The sequence below is a fragment of the Oryctolagus cuniculus genome, chromosome 7, assembly GCF_051225735.1.
Source record: "Oryctolagus cuniculus isolate XC-2025 breed Fujian yellow rabbit chromosome 7, ASM5122573v1, whole genome shotgun sequence".
NCBI lineage: Eukaryota > Metazoa > Chordata > Mammalia > Lagomorpha > Leporidae > Oryctolagus > Oryctolagus cuniculus.
The window spans coordinates 99,038,921-99,057,347 of record NC_142873.1 but is presented as its reverse complement, the minus strand read 5'-3'; the positions used below and the strand labels follow the sequence as shown (position 1 = coordinate 99,057,347).

General features: G+C 36.3%; 1 pseudogene; it reads right to left on the bottom strand.

Moving 5' to 3' along the window:
• The window catches only part of LOC100347161 (PRELI domain containing protein 3B pseudogene), a 166,763-nt pseudogene extending 151,841 nt beyond the window's left edge, over window positions 1–14,922 (bottom strand).
• Window positions 14,923–18,427: the final 3,505 nt, after the last annotated feature.

Below are 18,427 nucleotides of genomic sequence, written 5' to 3'. Positions count from 1 at the left end.
ATTTGACAATAAAGTACTTAACAGGAGGGTTAAGTTATTAATTCCAGAGTTGTGAATTGGGGTGTGGTTTTTTTATGGGGGAGGGATATATACAATAATATTGTGATACTACTTTCAGTTCCATCAATTACTGCCTAGAGTTTCACAAACAGTAAATGAAAAAAAAAAAAAACAGCAAAAAGTTGGGGCAGGAAGAACAAATGTCATAGAAGAACAAATGTCAATCAAACTTTCATGTTTCCCATGCTGTCAATATATAATGATTTACATTAGCATTACCTGAGTCTCAAAGTAAATCATTATCATTTTTTCTAAAAGAAAAAATTATTTCTTAAAATGAACTTGTGTTTTCTAAGTTATGCAATCTTTCTTGTTAAAATAGTCACATTGAAAGAAATGAAAAATGAAATCCATTAAACAAAGAATATTTTTTCTGTCCTTGAAGTAACCAATTGTATCATAGACATTAGTGTTGTAACCTGTGTGAAGTGGCACATAAAGTACAAAATGAATTGCCCATCTTTCTATATATTTATAATAGTTCTCTCTTGAAATAGTTAATCATTGTGTTGCATCTGTCACATTGGAAACACATCAACTTACTAGAAATTCTAGGAATGGCTAGGAAAAATAATGATAAAGCAATAGTTTTGAAAATATAATGTCACAGTCTGTGCCAAATGGAGCAGAGAATCCAACGTGAAATGCAATATAATTAAAACTATTTAAATTAATTTATTTCTTGAAATTCAGACTCTTTAAACAAAACCTATGAAGACTTAAACTTAGAATCCTAATAATTTCATTGTCTCATTTCTACTGGGTTGTCTTTTGAAAAGAGGAGTGATTTTTATTACTCAGAATCACAAATATATTCATTCATACTCTATTTTACCATTAATAAGTAATTACTAAATATTCATCAGTTAAATAAGATAAAGTGTCTTCAACTGCTTTCAATAAGCCCTTAGTGATGCATATTTGTTTAAGGATAAGCTACAAGCAACTTCAGTAATAGTACCAGTGTGTCACATGGATTAAGCATGCAGACTCTAGAATCAAAATGCTTCATTTCCAGCACTCAAGAATTACAACTTCATACTGTACCAAACTCATAAAATTGAGATAATGAGAGTACCTATCTTACAGGTTTACTATAAAGATCAAAGAACATCAATAATGTTAGATATCATTATTATATATTATTTAATTATTAATTAATCTGATACTCATAGAGAGAGACAGAGATTGAAAGAGAGCTAACAGAGATTGCCCATATTCTAGTTCACTCCCCAGTCAATGCCCACAACAGCCAGGACTGGACAGGGTGAAGCCCTGAGCCCAGAACTCCATCTGAGTCTCCCACATGGGTGGCAGGGACCCAAGTACTTGAGCCATCATTTGCTGCCTCCCACAGTGCGCATTATCAGGAAGCTGGAATCAGTAGTAGAGCTGGTACTTGAACCTAGGCACTGTGATGTGGGATGCATCTTAACACCTACAATGATCAATTTAAGTGCCATAAGACTTAGAAATATGCACATTTGGGGGCAGCGCTGTGGTGGAGTAGGTAAAGGCACTGCCTGCAGTGCGGGCATCACATATGGGCTCTGGTTCAAGTTCCGGTTGCTTCAGTTCTGCTCCAGCTCTCTGCTATGGCCTGGGAAAAGCAGTAGAAGATGGCCCAAGTCCTTGGGCTTCTGTACCCACATGGGAGAATTGGAAGAAGCTCCTGGCTCCTGGCTTTGGATCAGCTCAGCTCTGGCCATTGTGAGCATTTGGAGAGTGTACCAGCAGAATGGATGACCTCTCTCTCTGGCTCTCTGCCTCTAGTTTTCTCACTGTGTAACTCTTTCAAATAAATGAATAAATCTTAAAAAAAAATGAACATTTTTTCCTAGCACCAATACCTAAAGTATAGTACTTTGTTCAGAAAACAACAGGTGCTTAATAATTCTGTTGTGACAAAGTGAGTGAATGTATGAGAAAGGGGATGGAAAAATGAATAGTTAAAGGAATGTACCCATCACTTGACCAGCTAATTCATTTTTATAATGGAAAATTGAATATTCAATCTGTAATTTTGTTTCAATTGAATCATTCAGCTTTTAGTGTTAAGTTAACAAAATATATGCTCACTAAGCAGAATTGTTTCAGTGTTGTAAGGTACAGGCAGTTTTCTCCAAAACTACTTTTCAATGATCATGATGTTACTAAGCATTTAGAGTAATTTGTGAAAGTTGTGGGAAATCTTGGCAAGTTTGGAAAGGTTCTTCTGTACAGTAAATGTACACATTCATATATTCTAGGTGACCTATCATTTTCAGTGGGTAGAGGCACTTATATTTCCTGAATTAGGAGATAGAGGTACTGGTTGTGATTTAGTGACTGATAGCAAGGACCGGAAACTTTAAAATTTTCCCATTTTACTTGAAAAAAGAGTATTTACATTAATCATCAATCAACAATTATTAAGCATCTATTCTTTTTGTTCTGCAAATTTTTCCTATATATTCTTTAAGTTAATCATGAAGGCAACTTCATCTGAAGCTTAAAGAAGATATCAAAAGCACTTTTAGTCACACAGATATAACATGACAAAGGTATAACCAAAAGTGAGTTGTGTCACATTCTGCAACACCCTCGTATCTGACTATATCATTCTTCCTTTAACTAAATGTATTCCATTATACAAAAGGGCAATACTTCCTAAACTGTGTTCCCAAGAAATACTGCTGTTCCTTGGAGTCTAAGTTAAAATATGTCTTTTCAGATAATAATCTATGTCAATTTTGGAAAATGCTACATTTTGGGGTTCTACAATAAATTTTATTCATCATTATATCTTTCACAGCAAATACTGGAATTTGCACATGTTATTTGATATTGATGTTGTATTAACAGTGAGGAGTAGCAATAAGAAAAATTAATATTGGTATATAAATGATTTTAGTGTATTTTATAGGAAATCAGATCATTTAGCTTAATCTAATTGTGACTTTTGAAAAGGCTAGGGTATTATAAGTTTATTGACACATATATGCTAGTTGAAAAGCAATTTGAATAGGAAACAGCATTGAGCATTGTGTAGCTGCATGTATGAGTTCAATGACAAAGCAACTTTACTTATTGTTTTTATTCTAAATGAGCAAGAAATACGAGCCCCTTTGTCACAGACGAACTGAAATCATAAGTGAGGAGTAATTGCACATGAAATAAGAATTTCATAGAGACTTAGATTACTTTGGTTAAGGTCAAATGAAATTCTAATGCCTGATACCAATTTCATGTACTTTAAATAAAGCCTATATATTTTATTTGAGACAATGCATTTTTTTTCCAAAGCACATTTCCTCCACAGCAACAATAAAATGTAGGGAGCCAGTCATAGTAATGGCATTTCAGAAGGATATTTTATTCAATCAATAGTTAAAAAATTCTTATCTAATCATCTACATCTAATCATATTTTGAATAAATCAAATTCTTTTTAATGATCAGACCCTAGCTTCCACACAATAGCCACTTTCTGCAGATGTTTAAGCAGTTCACTTATATTACATACAGTGCTATCAGACCACCAAAATCTATGGTCTCTCTGGTGTAATGTTATGCCTGGGAACATTTGCTAGCCCTCTGTCATCTGAGAGATGCTACATGACTTCTTCGGGCCAATAAAATATGAGCACAAGTGTTAGGTGTCAATTATGGGCTTAGATCTAGTATACACGCACTTCTCTCATTTTTGGACAATTTAAAAACCTTGTTTTAGAGATGGCAGATTCATGACCTGAGAGGAGGAGCCTGACTCTCTGAGAGACGCCACATGGAAGAATGCCACCCTGTGAAGCTACTTGCTAAGAAATTCAGCATTGTAATTTATGTGAACAACAAAGCATTGTTTTGAGCACTCTAATTTGAAGCTTTCTTCTTTAAAGCTATCTAGACAATTAGGAACCTTAGAGGAAATTCTCATTGCAGTTTAAAATTAATCAATTACTAACAGGAAAGTTGTTCCTAAGGAATATCCTGTTAATAAAAAAACTGTTCTTTGATATGAATTTCTCTAGCATCTTTTTTCTTTTGTATGTCAATCTTCATTTCATAAAATTTTGAGCACTTATTATATCCTACTTGTTAAACATATATACTCAGTCTCTATTTTCTAGGAGTTCTGAATCATGTTAAAGAGATGACACTCAAAAATTATTATAAAATATCGTGACAACTACCAGAAGTAGGCATAAAGAGTATGGGAGAACAGACACATTAGCATTTCAGCTTTCTTTGGAATATCAGGGAAATTTTCCTCTGATAGTCAATTTTTAATTTGAAAATTAAGAACAACAGTTTGGAAGATGTCCTAGAAGATTTATAGATATTTCAGACCAATGAAACCACATGAAAAATGACACACAATTTTAAAAGGCATGGAGCAAAGAGAAGCTCAGCAGGGTAAATTTCAGTGGTAAAGGGTTGGGGAGGAATTGAGAAGTAGAGATCAAAGATATGGATATCAGACAGGCAAACTAGATTTGGAATTAAGGTTATGAGGTGATGTATATCTTACAAAATACTTTCTTTCCATAGGCTTTTCAATAAATTTCTTTAGTAATTCTGCTGCAACTATTCGGTCCCAATATCTGTCTCCCAATTTGAGCTTTAGGCTAGACTCTGAATAACCACTTTTGGATTCATCATGATATATACCAGAGCGAACATATTAAAATATACATAATGTACAGTGCTTAAACAAAATCAGTTAGATGAGTAACAACTGAATTTTGAAATATAGTCCAAAGCAATTTGAAAAATAGTCCAAAGCAATTGCAGAGTTGGAGTGAAAAGAAAATTTTTGAAATATGTGCTAAAGTCCTCTTCAAAGGAAGGTGACTATATTAGAGGCCCTTTTCTATGAGGTAGAGTTATAGGAAATGGGAGAGAGCATAGTCCTATGAAATGCATTTGCTATGGACTACTTATTCTAGGAAGAACATTTAGTACTGACCTCTATGTCAGTGGAGTACCATAGGACAGCTGTATTTCTGGTTGGACAGAAAATGTAGAAACAAAAGAATGCATATTGAATGGATGAGGAAGGTGGCCAATTTCTATTTTAGAAACCCAAAAGTAATTTGGGCCAATAGAAAGTTCTAGAAAAAGAATTATTTGTCATAGAAATTCTTGCAAATCATAGATTACAGAAAATAGAGTGGAAAATACTAGCAAGAGAGAGAGAGAGAGGTCTTTCATCCGCTGGTTCATTCCCCAGTTGGCCACAATGGCCATGAGCCAGGAGTTTCTTCTGGGTCTCCCATGTGCACGTAGGGGTCTAAAGGCTTGAGCCATCTTCTACTGCTTTCCCAGGCCACAGCAGAGAGCTGGATTGGAAGTGGCCCATATCCAGCAGAGAGCTGGTTTGAACAGGTGCCCATATAGGATGCCAGTGCTTCAGGCCAGGGTGTTAAACTGCTGTTCCGCAGTGCTGCCCCCATACTTTGACTATATAATTTTGAAATCACAGCATAACATTCTACATCAAATATTACCCTTTTTCAATATGTGAACTTTGAGAATAACAAAAATGAATTGAGTACATGATCCTTAATTATGTATATTATCTTATGTGATTGTAGAAGATCAATGTTTCACTTATCCTTGTGGTTGTTTCAACACATCATCACACATCGAGTATGGCTACTCTCTCTTCAACTTGAATCCCTTTGAAGGCAAGATACATGCTTTACACACTCTACTTTCAGATTAATCATGAAAGCTGATGCTTTTGAATTACTTGTATTAATAAAAGTTTTTAAAAATAAAGAAACCCACTTATACTAGTTTAAATTTACTATATCACCATAAAAATATTTAAATTAATTTCATTGAAAAAATAATTAATTTCATCAAAAATAATGAATTGAATAAAAATAATTAATCTTATCAAAAAATGAAGACTTGAAATGGTTGCACTTAAAGGCTGTTTGTTCATTTGTCTGTAGATGTATTGTTATTTTCTTCACATTTCATGAAAATTTAGCCATATTTATGAAGTAATCATCAAATACCCATGGCTTTTTTTTATTAATTTTATACCTGCTGCATTTTCTAAAGTATGAGGGAATGATAAGCTACCGAGTAATTTAATTGACCATATTTTTATAATAGAAATGATAGACTTGTTTTCTCCCAGATATTAGAATGATATGAATGAATAGTATTTTCCTCATTCTCAGCTGAAATTATGGAGACAATATATATGCTTGTAATGTAAAAGCATCTAATATTTTATAGCTTTATGTTCTGAAAGGCTGAGTAACAGAAAGCAAGTGAGAGGCAAAGATACAAAGAGAGAGAGAGAAAGAGAAGATTTTTTATCCATTGTTTCACTCCCCATATGGCTTTTCAACAACTAGAACTGAGTCCAAAACTAAGAGCACAGAACTATTAGACCTCCCACGAACTAACAGGAGCCCAAGTATTTAGACTATCATCTATTGCCGCCCCAGGAACATTATCTGGGATCTGGATACTGAGCAGAGCAGTCAGGACTCAAAAAGGCACTCTGATGTGGAATGCCAGCATTATAAGCAGTGGCTAAACCTGCTGTGTCAGAACACCAGCCCAAATACATAAGACTTTAATTTCAAAATGTCAAGTAATGTAATTAAATGCAAATTAAGCCATTTGTTTTTAGAATTGATACCTTTGACTCAATCAGTTTTTCTGTTTTCACAGCACTGCCTATCAAATGGAAACATCCATAGAGAAATGAATAAAAAGGAAAAATCCAGTTTCCATATTATTAATTTGCAAGTTATGATTAAAAGTTTGTGTAAGAAATTTAGACTGAAATTGTGATTAAGAAGATAAGAAATAATTGATGGCAGATTATAATGAAATTGGTAACTGGTGATATGATGGAATTGATGCTGTTTTGTTTAAGTAGAAAGAACTATTCTCTCTCTTATAAAGGTAGTGAAAAAATCTTTCTCAATTAAGTTGTGATGGTGCAAGCACATCATCTGCAAAATTATCATTCTGTCTAAATCTGCCACAACAGAAACATCACTATGTAATTATTAAACTGAAATATTAATTTGTTTAGGAATGATATTACTTCCAATGATGTATTGCCCATAAGTGTACATGTGTTCACTTGATCATGAACAACAATAATAAAAAGTCAAATGACTAAATTTCTTTTTATCATTTAACATTTTATCATAAACTTATTTTTATCTTTGACTAAACTTGTATTACTTGACTAAGCTTCTTTTTATCATTTGGCTCTTTTTACATTAACTTATTGTTCCCAAGGCAGGGACAACTATAATTTAACTTCCTAATTAGATGTTGATTAATCAGATATTAGATTTAATAAATGATTACAACTATTAATAAAATAGACAATCACCTTTATGAGTGTCAGTTTTATCCATTAACTCTTATTAAACAAAATACTTACTAAGCATCTGCAATATGTGTTATGAACTTACCTAGGAAAAAATGATCTGCCAGCATGTTTAAATATAACAGCATTCACAACATTACTTTGTTTTAGGAAACAACTTTAAAATATTATTTTAATTTGCAAAAGAATAAAAATAGAGAGCAGCTGATATTTTTTAAACGATTTTAGAGGTGCAGTGTGCATTCATGAAATCATGTCTAGGTCAAGATTTAGAACACATCCAGTACCTCAGAAGGGTTCCTGGTGTCTCCAAGTGTACTACTCTTTACTTATATTCAAAAGTAGTAACTACTCTTAAGTTATTGTCCAATAGACTACTATTATTTATCCTGAACTCCCAACAAATAAAATTGTTTGGTATATACTATTTTGCATCCAAATACTTTTGTTCCATATAATGTATGAGAGAGTCCCTCTGTTGTTGCAAACATTGGTAAAGTACTCATTACATTGTTCTTTAGCGTTTTGATTTATTATATGTTGCATTTTATTGGTCAATATTCTGGCTAGTTTTATTGATCATTTTGTTTTTTGTTACTTGTTTTAATCTCTTATGAAAAAGACTAGTTATGTATAATCTTATACATGTTTTTGATGGACATATGCACTTATTTTCTTGGAAATATACTTGGCAGAAGATAAAACTACAATTAATTTTATTAGACACTTTGAAGTGAATTTCCAAAGTACTTGGGCCAATTTACATCCTCACTACCAATATATAAAGGCTCTACTTACACCGTTTCTTGTCATTTCTTATTATTTCAGTCTTTTTTAATTTTAGTCATTCTGCTAAGTGTATTAGCATTGATAATGTTTTTATGCAGGGAAAACATGTAAATTAAGCTAATCCCTGGAAAAAATAATAACTTATATTTGATAATATAATAGCTGTTTGTTAAATATCCCAATGATAACAAGTAGCAAAATTATAAGATACATATGTTAGTTTTATTTTGGATGCAAAAACAAAGTGTTTTCTGTTGAAATTTTAAGAGGACAACAAAATAGTCCCCTGTTGCATTTCCTAACTGAAACTTTTTGAGAAACACAACACATGATACCTACAATTGGATAAGAAATAAAGATAATTAAAAATGAATCTTAATGAAGAATGAGATGTGAGAGGGAGTAGGAGATGGGCTGGTTTGCAGGTGGGAGTATGGTTATGGGGGGAAAACCACTATAATCCAAAAGTTGGACTTTCGAAATTTGTATTCATTAAATGAAAGTTTATAAAAAATAGAGAGAGAAGAAAAGTTAATATTTTGTAGAGTACAAAAGTTTGATCTATGGTGCATAGAACAATACATTGTATTTAAAATAAAAATCCCTCAGAATTAAAAAAAGAAATAATATTTTATTACATTGCTAAAATTGTTTGGGTACTGTGGCTTTAGATATGCAGCCATTGTGTCCACTTTAACTAGACAGTTGCACTGTTGGCATAGATGAGAGGAAATCTAAGAGACAAAATTTGTCTAACAAATGTGGCCAGCATGAATGAAAGCAGATTAAATACATTCTCATTGCAGACTCAGTAGACTGGAAGAGAAAGCAAAGAAAGACAAACTGAAAGTTCTCTCAAGATGAACAATTAGATAATTCCCCAGGAAGCAGAGAGAAAAAATAGTTTTCAGGATTGATGGGAGTACCAATATGTTGAAGTCTCTCCACATGGCCTCAGAAAAGCCAGATAAATTTCTTCCACCTGCAGTTTCCTGAAATAGCTGTTTATTAATTACGCACCATTATTCATAATACTACAATTTGTATTACCTGTTTGTCCTTATGTGAACCCTCTAATAAAGATAAACCTTTTGAAGACAAAGAACCAATTTTTTAATTTCCAGGCTGAGCAGTATATCCAACTCATTCAAATAGAAGGTAAGTGGTAGTCCAGTTGAAGAAATTCAACCAGAGAGAACTTGGGACCAAGGGAAACAGAATCAGCTGAGTAGAGACACAAATAGGACACTTAAAACATTTCATGGAAAATGCATTTTATGGGAAAACTGTGCAAGGATTTCAGAAAAATTTCCACACCAAAATAAAATTATGCTTTAATTCCATGTTTCCAATGGAATTCACTGAAAATGAAACATTTAAGTGAAAGAATACTTGATGAAGAAGAGACCTTGGGATTGGTAGCTTTGGGATCCACAAGGAGGGAAGGCCTATACTTCCGGGAATGGAGAGTCCCTACCTGACTTCCTGGGAAGAAAAGTCCTTGTCAAGGTCCCCTGCGGGTGCCTAAAGGTCAACCAATGAGGATCAGACCTGCCTCAAACTTTAACCCCCATGCCCTGAATCTATAAAAAGAGCCCTCCCACTCTCTGACACACTACTTCCCCGGCCCCCACTCTGTTGGGAGCAGGGAACCTCGCCCGCCCAAGAGCAGAATCCCAATAGAAGCTTGTGAATTAATTCATTCTTCTTCCTGGGAAGATTTGTTATGCACCACACACCTTGCAGGGATCAACATGCAACAAACCAAGATTCTACTTCTAATGTAAGAAAAAAAATAATTTCAATCAAGGAAGATGAAAACTCAGGAAAAATAGACGATAGCCATTTCGTACTGGAATGAATCTGGTGAGTCATAAAGTCCAGCACTTCTGAGCCTCCAATCATGATAATCACTCTTATGCTATTAACATTTCATGTAGTGGTTTTAGTTGATGTAGGTTTGACATTTGTTTAACATTCCTGTTAAACAGTTGAATGACTGTTTTTAGAGAATTCCATTATAATTTATCATTTGTATTTTTTTAACTTTTACTTAATGAATATAAATGTCCAAAGTGCAGCTTATGGATTACAATGGCTTCCCCCCCATAACATCCCTCCCACCCGCAACCCTCCCCTTTCCCACTCCCTCTCCCCTTCCATTCACATCAAGATTCATTTTTGATTCTCTTTATATACAGAAGATCAGTTTAGCATACATTAAGTAAAGATTTCAACAGTTTGCTCCCACACAGAAACATAAAGTGAAAACTACTGTTTGAGTACTAGTTATAGCATTAAATCTCAATGTACAGCACACTAAGGACAGAGATCCTACATGAAGAGTAAGTGCACAGTGTCTCCTGTTGTTGACTTAACAAATTGACACTCTTGTTTATGGCCTCAGTAATCACCCTAGGCTCTTGTCATGAGCTGCCAAGGCTGTGGAAGCCCCCTGAGTTCACTGACTCTGATCATATTTAGACAAGGCCATGGTCAAAATGGAAGTTCTCTCCTCCCTTCAGAGAAAGGTACCTCCTTCTTTGATGACCCATTCTTTCCACTGGGATCTCACTCACAGAGATCTTTCATTTAGGTTTGTTTTTTTTTTTTTTTTTTTTTTTTTTGCCAGAGTGTCTTGGCTTTCCATGCCTGAAATACTCTCATGGGCTTTTCAGCCAGATCTGCGTGCCTTAAGGGCTGATTCTGAGGCCAGAGTGCTGTTTAGGACATCTGCCATTCTATGGGTCTGCTGTGTATCTCACTTCCCATGTTGGATCATTCTCTCCCTTTTTGATTCTATCAGCTAGTATTTGCAGACACTATTCTTGTTTATGTGATCCCTTTGGCTCTTACTCCTATCATTATGATCAATTGTGAACAGAAATTGATCACTGGGACTAGTGAGATGGCATTGGTACATGCCACCTTGATGGGACTGAATTGGAATCCCCTGGTATGTTTCTAACTCTTTGCTACAATTTTTTGGAGGTCTTTTTCTATAGCATTTACTATGGGTTATGATATACAGGTTTTTATCAATCCACTTCATTTTTTTTTTTTTTTGACAGAGTGGACAGTGAGAGAGAGAGACAAAGAGAAAGGTCTTCCTTTTGCCGTTGGTTCGCCCTCTAATGGCTGCAGCCAGTGCACTGCGCTGATCCAAAGGCAGGAGCCAGGTGCTTCTCCTGGTTTCCCATGGGGTGCAGGGCCCAAGGACTTGGGCCATCCTCCACTGCACTCCCGGGCCACAGCAAAGAGCTGGCCTGGAAGAGGACCAACCGGGACAAAATCCGGTGCCCGGACTGGGACTAGAACCCTGTGTGCCAGCGCCGCAAAGTGGAGGATTAGCCTATTGAGCAGCGGTGCTGGACTAATCCACTTCATTTTGATAGTGTACTACTTCAGTTCCATTGCGAAAACTTTAAAAATTTATACATCTGTCAGCACCTCCTATCAGTCACACTGTGCTATTCTTTGTATCATATCTACATTTGTTATAAAGTTCATAGCATAAGTAGTTTTTCTTCAAAACAATCATGAATTCTATAGAAATTTAGGTGAAAATATTTTATAATTATCTACATAATTATAATCCCTGGTGATCTTTATTTCTCGCTAATAATATTTTCATCTGGCATTTTATCACTTCAGATCATGAGGCTCCCTTGACAATGAATTTTTTAAATATATATATATATATATATATATATTTGAAAGGTGGAGTGGGAGAGAGGGAGTGGCCTGGAGGGAGAGGAGACCCACACACACACACACACACACACACACACGGGGTGGGGGAGAGAGAGAGAGAGAAAGAGAGAGAGAGAGAAGGAGAGAGAGAAAGAGAGAATCTGCTGATTCATTCCCTAAAATGGCCACAATAGCCTGGGCTGTGCCTGACTAAAGTCAGAAGCCAGGAAATCCATCATAGTCTCCCCGATCTGTGGCAGGAATCTAAGCTCTTGGGCATTCATCTTCTGCTTTCTTGCATTTAGCAGCATGGAGCTGGATAGGAAGCAGAGCAGCAAGGATGTGAACTGGCGCTATGATATGGAATGCCAGCACTGCAGGCCGTGGCTTAACACACTGTGCCCAACATTGGCTTCCCTTGCAATGAACTTCCTTAGTTTTTGTTTTTCAGAATATACCTGATTTAGCATTTACATTAGAAGATTTCCCCCAGGTATATAATTTTTTTCTTCCTTTTATCCCTTACAGTTCCACTGTCATCATTTTTTTTTAAGATTTATTTATTTATTTGGAAGTCAGAGTTACAGAGAGGGAGAAGCAGAGAGAAAGAGAGAAAGAGATCTCTTCCAACCACTGGTTCACTCCCCAAATGCCTGCCACAGCTGGGGCTGGGCCAGGTCAAAGCCAGGAACAAGAAACTTCATCCACTTCTCCCACATGGGTGCAGGCACCCAAGGACTTGGGCCATCTTTCTCTGCTTTCTCAACAAAGAACTGGAATGGAAGGTGAGCAACCCAGCACTATAAATGGCGTCCCATGGGATGCCAGGGTGAAAAGGCACTTTAGCTTTACCCCTACAATGCCACAACGCTGGCCCCAATTCCACCTTCATCTAAATTACATTATTATTTATAAGAATTCCATAGGATTTTAAATTGTCTTTCCTTTTTTAATGTGTACTCTCACTCTAGCTGATTTCATTTTCCCTTTCTCTTTGAACATCTCAGTATGACTATAATATTATTAATTTGTATTTGTTCTTCCATAGGGTTTATGTATTTTCAAACTATAATATTGTGACTTTTATTATATCTGGGAGATTTTCATCAATTGTTTCTCAAGTAATTTTTTATGCTTGCCTTTCTCCCTTCTTTGCTTCTGAGACTTCATTTATTTTGTATTATAACTTCTTACGTTTTATTTAGTTATTTATTTGAAAAGGAGAGGGACAGAGAGGAGGAGGTGGAGGGGGAAGGGGTAGAAAGAGAGAGAGAGAAAGAGAGAGAGAGAGATCATTTGATCTTCCATCTGTGGGTTCATTCTCAAGATTTCTGCAACAGCCAGGGTTGGGCCAGGCTGAAGCCAGGGAGCAGAAACTCCATCCACGTTTCTCACGTAAATGACAGAAGCCCACATACTTAGACCACTAGGTGGAACTCAATCCTAAGTGCTCTGTTATTATATGCCTAACATTCCAAGCAACAGCTGAACCCACTAAACTACAATACCTACTCCAAGAACTGTTGATATCGTGAGTACTTTAAGTTCTATTTATTGATGGAGTCATTTTTTTCTTTGTGTTCTTCATTTTAGATACTCTATACTGATTTATTGTCCTGTCTACTGGCTCATGTGTCATCCATATTTTTTTTAAATCATCTTTGTATTTATCTTTCATGTACTTTCCTGTTGATTTATTTCAAGCATATTTTCATTTATATCATTTTACATGCTGTAACAGCATTTTATTTTATATTTTATTTTATTATTTTAAAGATTTATGTATTTATTTGAAAGTTAGAGTTACAAAGAGAGAAAAGGAGAGGCAGAGAGAGATAGATGGGGGGAGAGAGAGAGAGAGAGAGGTCTTCCATCTGTTGGTTCCCTCCCCAATTGGCCACAATGGCCGGAACTGTGCCTATCCAAAGCCAGAAGACAGGAGTCTCTTCCAGTTCTCACACCTGGGTACATGGGCCCAAGGACATGGGTCATCCTTCACTGCTTTCCCAGGCCATAGCAGAGAGCTGGATCAGAAGTGGAGCAGCTTGGACTCAAACAGGCACCTTATGGGATGCCGGCACTGCAGGTGACAGCTTTACCCGCTAAGCCACAGCACGGGGCCCACAACAGCATTTTAAAATCCTTTTCTGTTAAGTTAGAATCTAGGAATAAGTCTCCAGTGATCATCTCTCATGTGGAATAATATATTAAGTCAATGAATAATGTGATCCAACATTCTTCTCTCATAGATATTATATTCTAGTGGAAGAAGACAACAAACAAAATGGCAGAATAGGGAGGGCACATACCGCTCTACTCTAGGAGAAGATAGTTTTTAAAAAGTGGAGAGAGGGCAGTCTAAGGGAAGAGTTAGGGAGAAAACAGCAGAGGAAACTAGAGGGACACTATGGACCTACGTGGAGGGTATGGACACTTGCAACTCAGGATTCCAGCAGCCAAGAACCTCAGCACCAGCTCTGGAGAGTGAGGTGAAACCAGACTGCAGCAGACCATGCCACTGGCAACAGAACTGCGGGAAGAGCCTGGCAGGAATCCGGCTAGGAGCCCTGCGGGGGACAGTGTAACTTTTGAGGGACAGTGCACCAAACTAGAGGGAAAAAAGGGAGGACACATTTCTCTCTCCCCAATCACCCTAACCTGCATCCTTAACAAAATGGTAGAGGGCAGGGGCCATTTTGGATATAAGCAACAGCCGTGCCAACTTGTGTCCACGCACCCAGCAACTAGTTGAGCAGAGATGCCTGAGTCTGGTGGGAGAACTGACAAGGGGGATGGGTGCTCCTGACTGTGAGCTATTTGTGTGCCAGGACTGGGTAAACACTGTGGCAGTGTAGGAGGGCTCAGGGTGTAGCTGGAACTTCGGGCAGTCACCGTGGGAGGCTCCACATACTTAGGGTTCCCTAATTCTCTGGTGAGGCTCATTGCTGTGGAATCTGTGCTTATACCCTGGACTGCACAGATTATTTGTGTGGTTCTTGTGGCAGTGGAGACGAATATTGTACCCATTGGGGCTAGCACCCAGGCACTGGTCTCCTTTGAGCAAGAGCGGAGGAAACATAGCACTATACCACAGAGCAGAACAAACCTACCTTTTGATTTAAAAAAAAAGTGGGGATTTACCATGCCCAACCTGTGTGTCATCTTGGATATTCCCCTTACTCCCGGGCACTGAACAGAGCTCCCTGGCCAAACTCACCATAAAACTTTAGGTATGCACTGAAAAAAGCAGATATTCCATGAATCCTGAGGCATAGTCTAGAGAGAAAACCCATAACAGAGAAAACAAAACAAAACAAGTATCTCCACAAATGCTGAATAATAAATGAAGCAATTCAAGAATAAAGAAAAGAGAAGACAACATGACACCCTGAAAAGAACACAACACTTCAATACTAGAATGTGAGGATGAAGAGACTGAAGAAGTGCCAGAAATTACTTAGAAGTAATCAGAAGCAAATCCAGGAAGTACAGGAATCAGTACATGAATATTTCTCCCATGAAATTGAGATTTTAAAGTGAAATCAAAAACATTCCTCAATACAATTAAAGCAATTTATGACAAACCCATGGCCACTGTACTATTGAATAGGGAAAAGTTGGAAGCATTCCCACTGAGATCTGGTACCATATAAGGACACCCATCCCCCCTTTGCTATTCAATATATCCTGGAAGTTTTAGCCAATGCCATTAGGCAAGAAAAAGAAATCAAAGGAAAATGAGTTGGGAAGGAGGAAGCAAACTATCCTGATTTGCAGATGACATGATTCTATGTATAGGGATCCAAAAGACTCCACTAAGAGACTATTGGAACTCATAGAATGATTTGGTAAAGTAGCAGGATATAAAATCCACACTCAAAAATCAACACCCTTTGTATACATAGACAATGCCACAGCTGAGAAAGAACTTCTAAGATTAGTCCCAATCACAATAGCTACAAAAAAAAATCAAATACTTTGGAATAAATTTAATCAAGGATGTCCAAGATCTCTACAATGAGAACTACAAAACATTAAAGAAAGAAAGAGAAGATAAAAAAAATCCTTCCATGTTCATGGATTTGAAGAATTAATATCATTAAAATGCCCATACTACAGAAAAATATTTACAGATTCAATGTGATACCAATCAAAATGCCAAGGATATTCTTCTCAGATCTAGAAATAAAGATGCTAAAATTCATATGGAAGCACAGGAGATCCCCAAATAGCTAAAGCAATCTTACACAACAAAAACAAAGCTGGAGGCATCACAATACCAGATTTCAAGACAATTATAATCAAAACAGCCTGGCACTGGTACAGCAACAAATGGATAGACCAATGGAACAGAATAAAATGCTATCTATGTGGGACCAGGGACCCATGCACTTGGGGCATCTTCTACTGCTTTCCCAGGCCATAGCAGAGAGCTGGATCAGAAGAGGAGCAGCTAGAAGTAGAAATGCCACCCACATGGGATGCCAGCCCTGCAGGACGATATTAACCTACTGCACCATAGTGCTGGCTCCCGAAACAGTTAATTTTTCAAAAGAGGAAATCTAAATGGCCACAGACACATGAAAAAATGCTCAGTATCACTAGCCATCAGGGAAATTCAAATCAAAACCACAGTGAGTTTTCACCTCACCCCCATTAGAATGGCTTTCATACAGAAGTCAACAAACAATAAATACTAGTAAGGATATGGATAAAAAGGTACCCTAATCCACTGTCCACTGTCGGTGGGAATGTAAACTGGTAAAGCCACTTTGAAAGACATTATGGATACCTCAGAAATCTGAATATAGACCTACCCTATGACCCAGCATTCCACTCCTTGGAATTTACCCAAGGGAAATGAAATCAGCATATGAAAGAGTTATCTGTACCCCTATGTTTATTCCAGCTCAATTCATAATAGCTGAGAGATGGAATCAATCCAAATGCCCATCAACTAAAGACTGGATAAAGAAATTCCGGGATATGTATACCATGGACTATTACACAGTGATTTAAAAAAAATGAAATTCATTCATTTGCAACAAAATGGATGAAACTGGAAAATAGTGAAATAAGCCAGTCCCAAAGGGAAAAATACTGTATGTTCTCCCTGAACTGCAATAACTAGCAGAGTGCCTAAAAGGAAATCTGTAGAAGTGAACTTGACACTGAGAAACAATGACTTTGAGTAGCCCTTGTTGTGTTGAGGAAAAGTTTTTTTTTCATACTATTTGTTGAACTCTTTACTTAACATAAGGTAAATCATACATTTATAAAGCTAATTGAAAATATATCTTAGTAAAAAATAAAAGTGGGAATAGGAGAGAGAGTAGGAAGGGGGTGGAAAGAATCATTATGTTCCTAAAGTTGTAATTGCGAATGTATGACGTTTCTATTTCTTAAATAAAAGTTTTCTGGGAAAAGTTAATTATATTTCGTATTAGAAGATAATTGTCATAGAAAGGAAATGCAAGTTGCTAAGATAATTTTGTAACTTCAAGCAAAGTGATTAAAGAAGATTTTACTGAAAACAACCTTAAACATTTAAAGAAATGAGGGCATAAGAATGTAGCCATTTGTGATAAAAGCTCTAGGCAAAATAAAAAAAGTTATAAACACCATTAGATAAGAGTTTGCATGATGTTTATATAGAAGCAACTGGTCTTAAACCAGAAATGAGCAGGGAGGTGACTGCTGCAGGGCAGAGGTTAGATAAATAGTGGGAGGTCACATCAAGTGCTGGCTTGTAGGCCATTTTAAAACTTTGGTGTTTACTCTTTAGAAGGTGGAAATCATTAGACAGTTGTTAGAACACTGGCAGTATCTGACCTAATTTTTAAAAGACTAATTTCATTAATATATTAAACAGATATTAGGAAAGCCAAGATTAAAAGCAAGTAACAAGGAACAAGGAAATGGACCACTATAATTATCTAAGAAAGGAAAAGGTAATTGCTAGGACCAGAGTGAAAGCAATCGATTCATAAGAAATGAATATCATATGCTTTGAAGATAAAGTGAAGCATATTTTCTGTTGATGTTGGAAGTTTTCCAAGAAACAGTGGAGTAAAGGTTGATTTTAAAGTTTTTGATTTGATCATCTTGAGAACACAATCACTAAGAATGAAAAAAAGACTGTAGTTAGTACAATTTTTGAGCATGAAGAACACAAATAAAAGTTTGATCTTGTTAAATTTGCAATATCTAAGTGACATCCTAGTGGATACATGAAGAGAGCAATCATCAATAAAAAGTTTGTAGTTCAAGGGACAGGTCTAAGTTATAGATACATGCTCAAGAAGTATCAAAATATAGGGAGTGTTTGAAAACACATAGATGAGTGAGAGTGTCCATGAAGTGAGGAGGATGACATAGCATGGCAAAATACAGAGAGCAAAGGACTAAGCCCTGAGACAGCATTACACTAAGAGTCAGGAAGACTGAGGTAGGTGTGGTCCCAAGAGCTGAATGAACTCTTTTGTTTTCTGTTTTCTTTGATGAGATCAGAAACAATGCCTTTGACTAACCT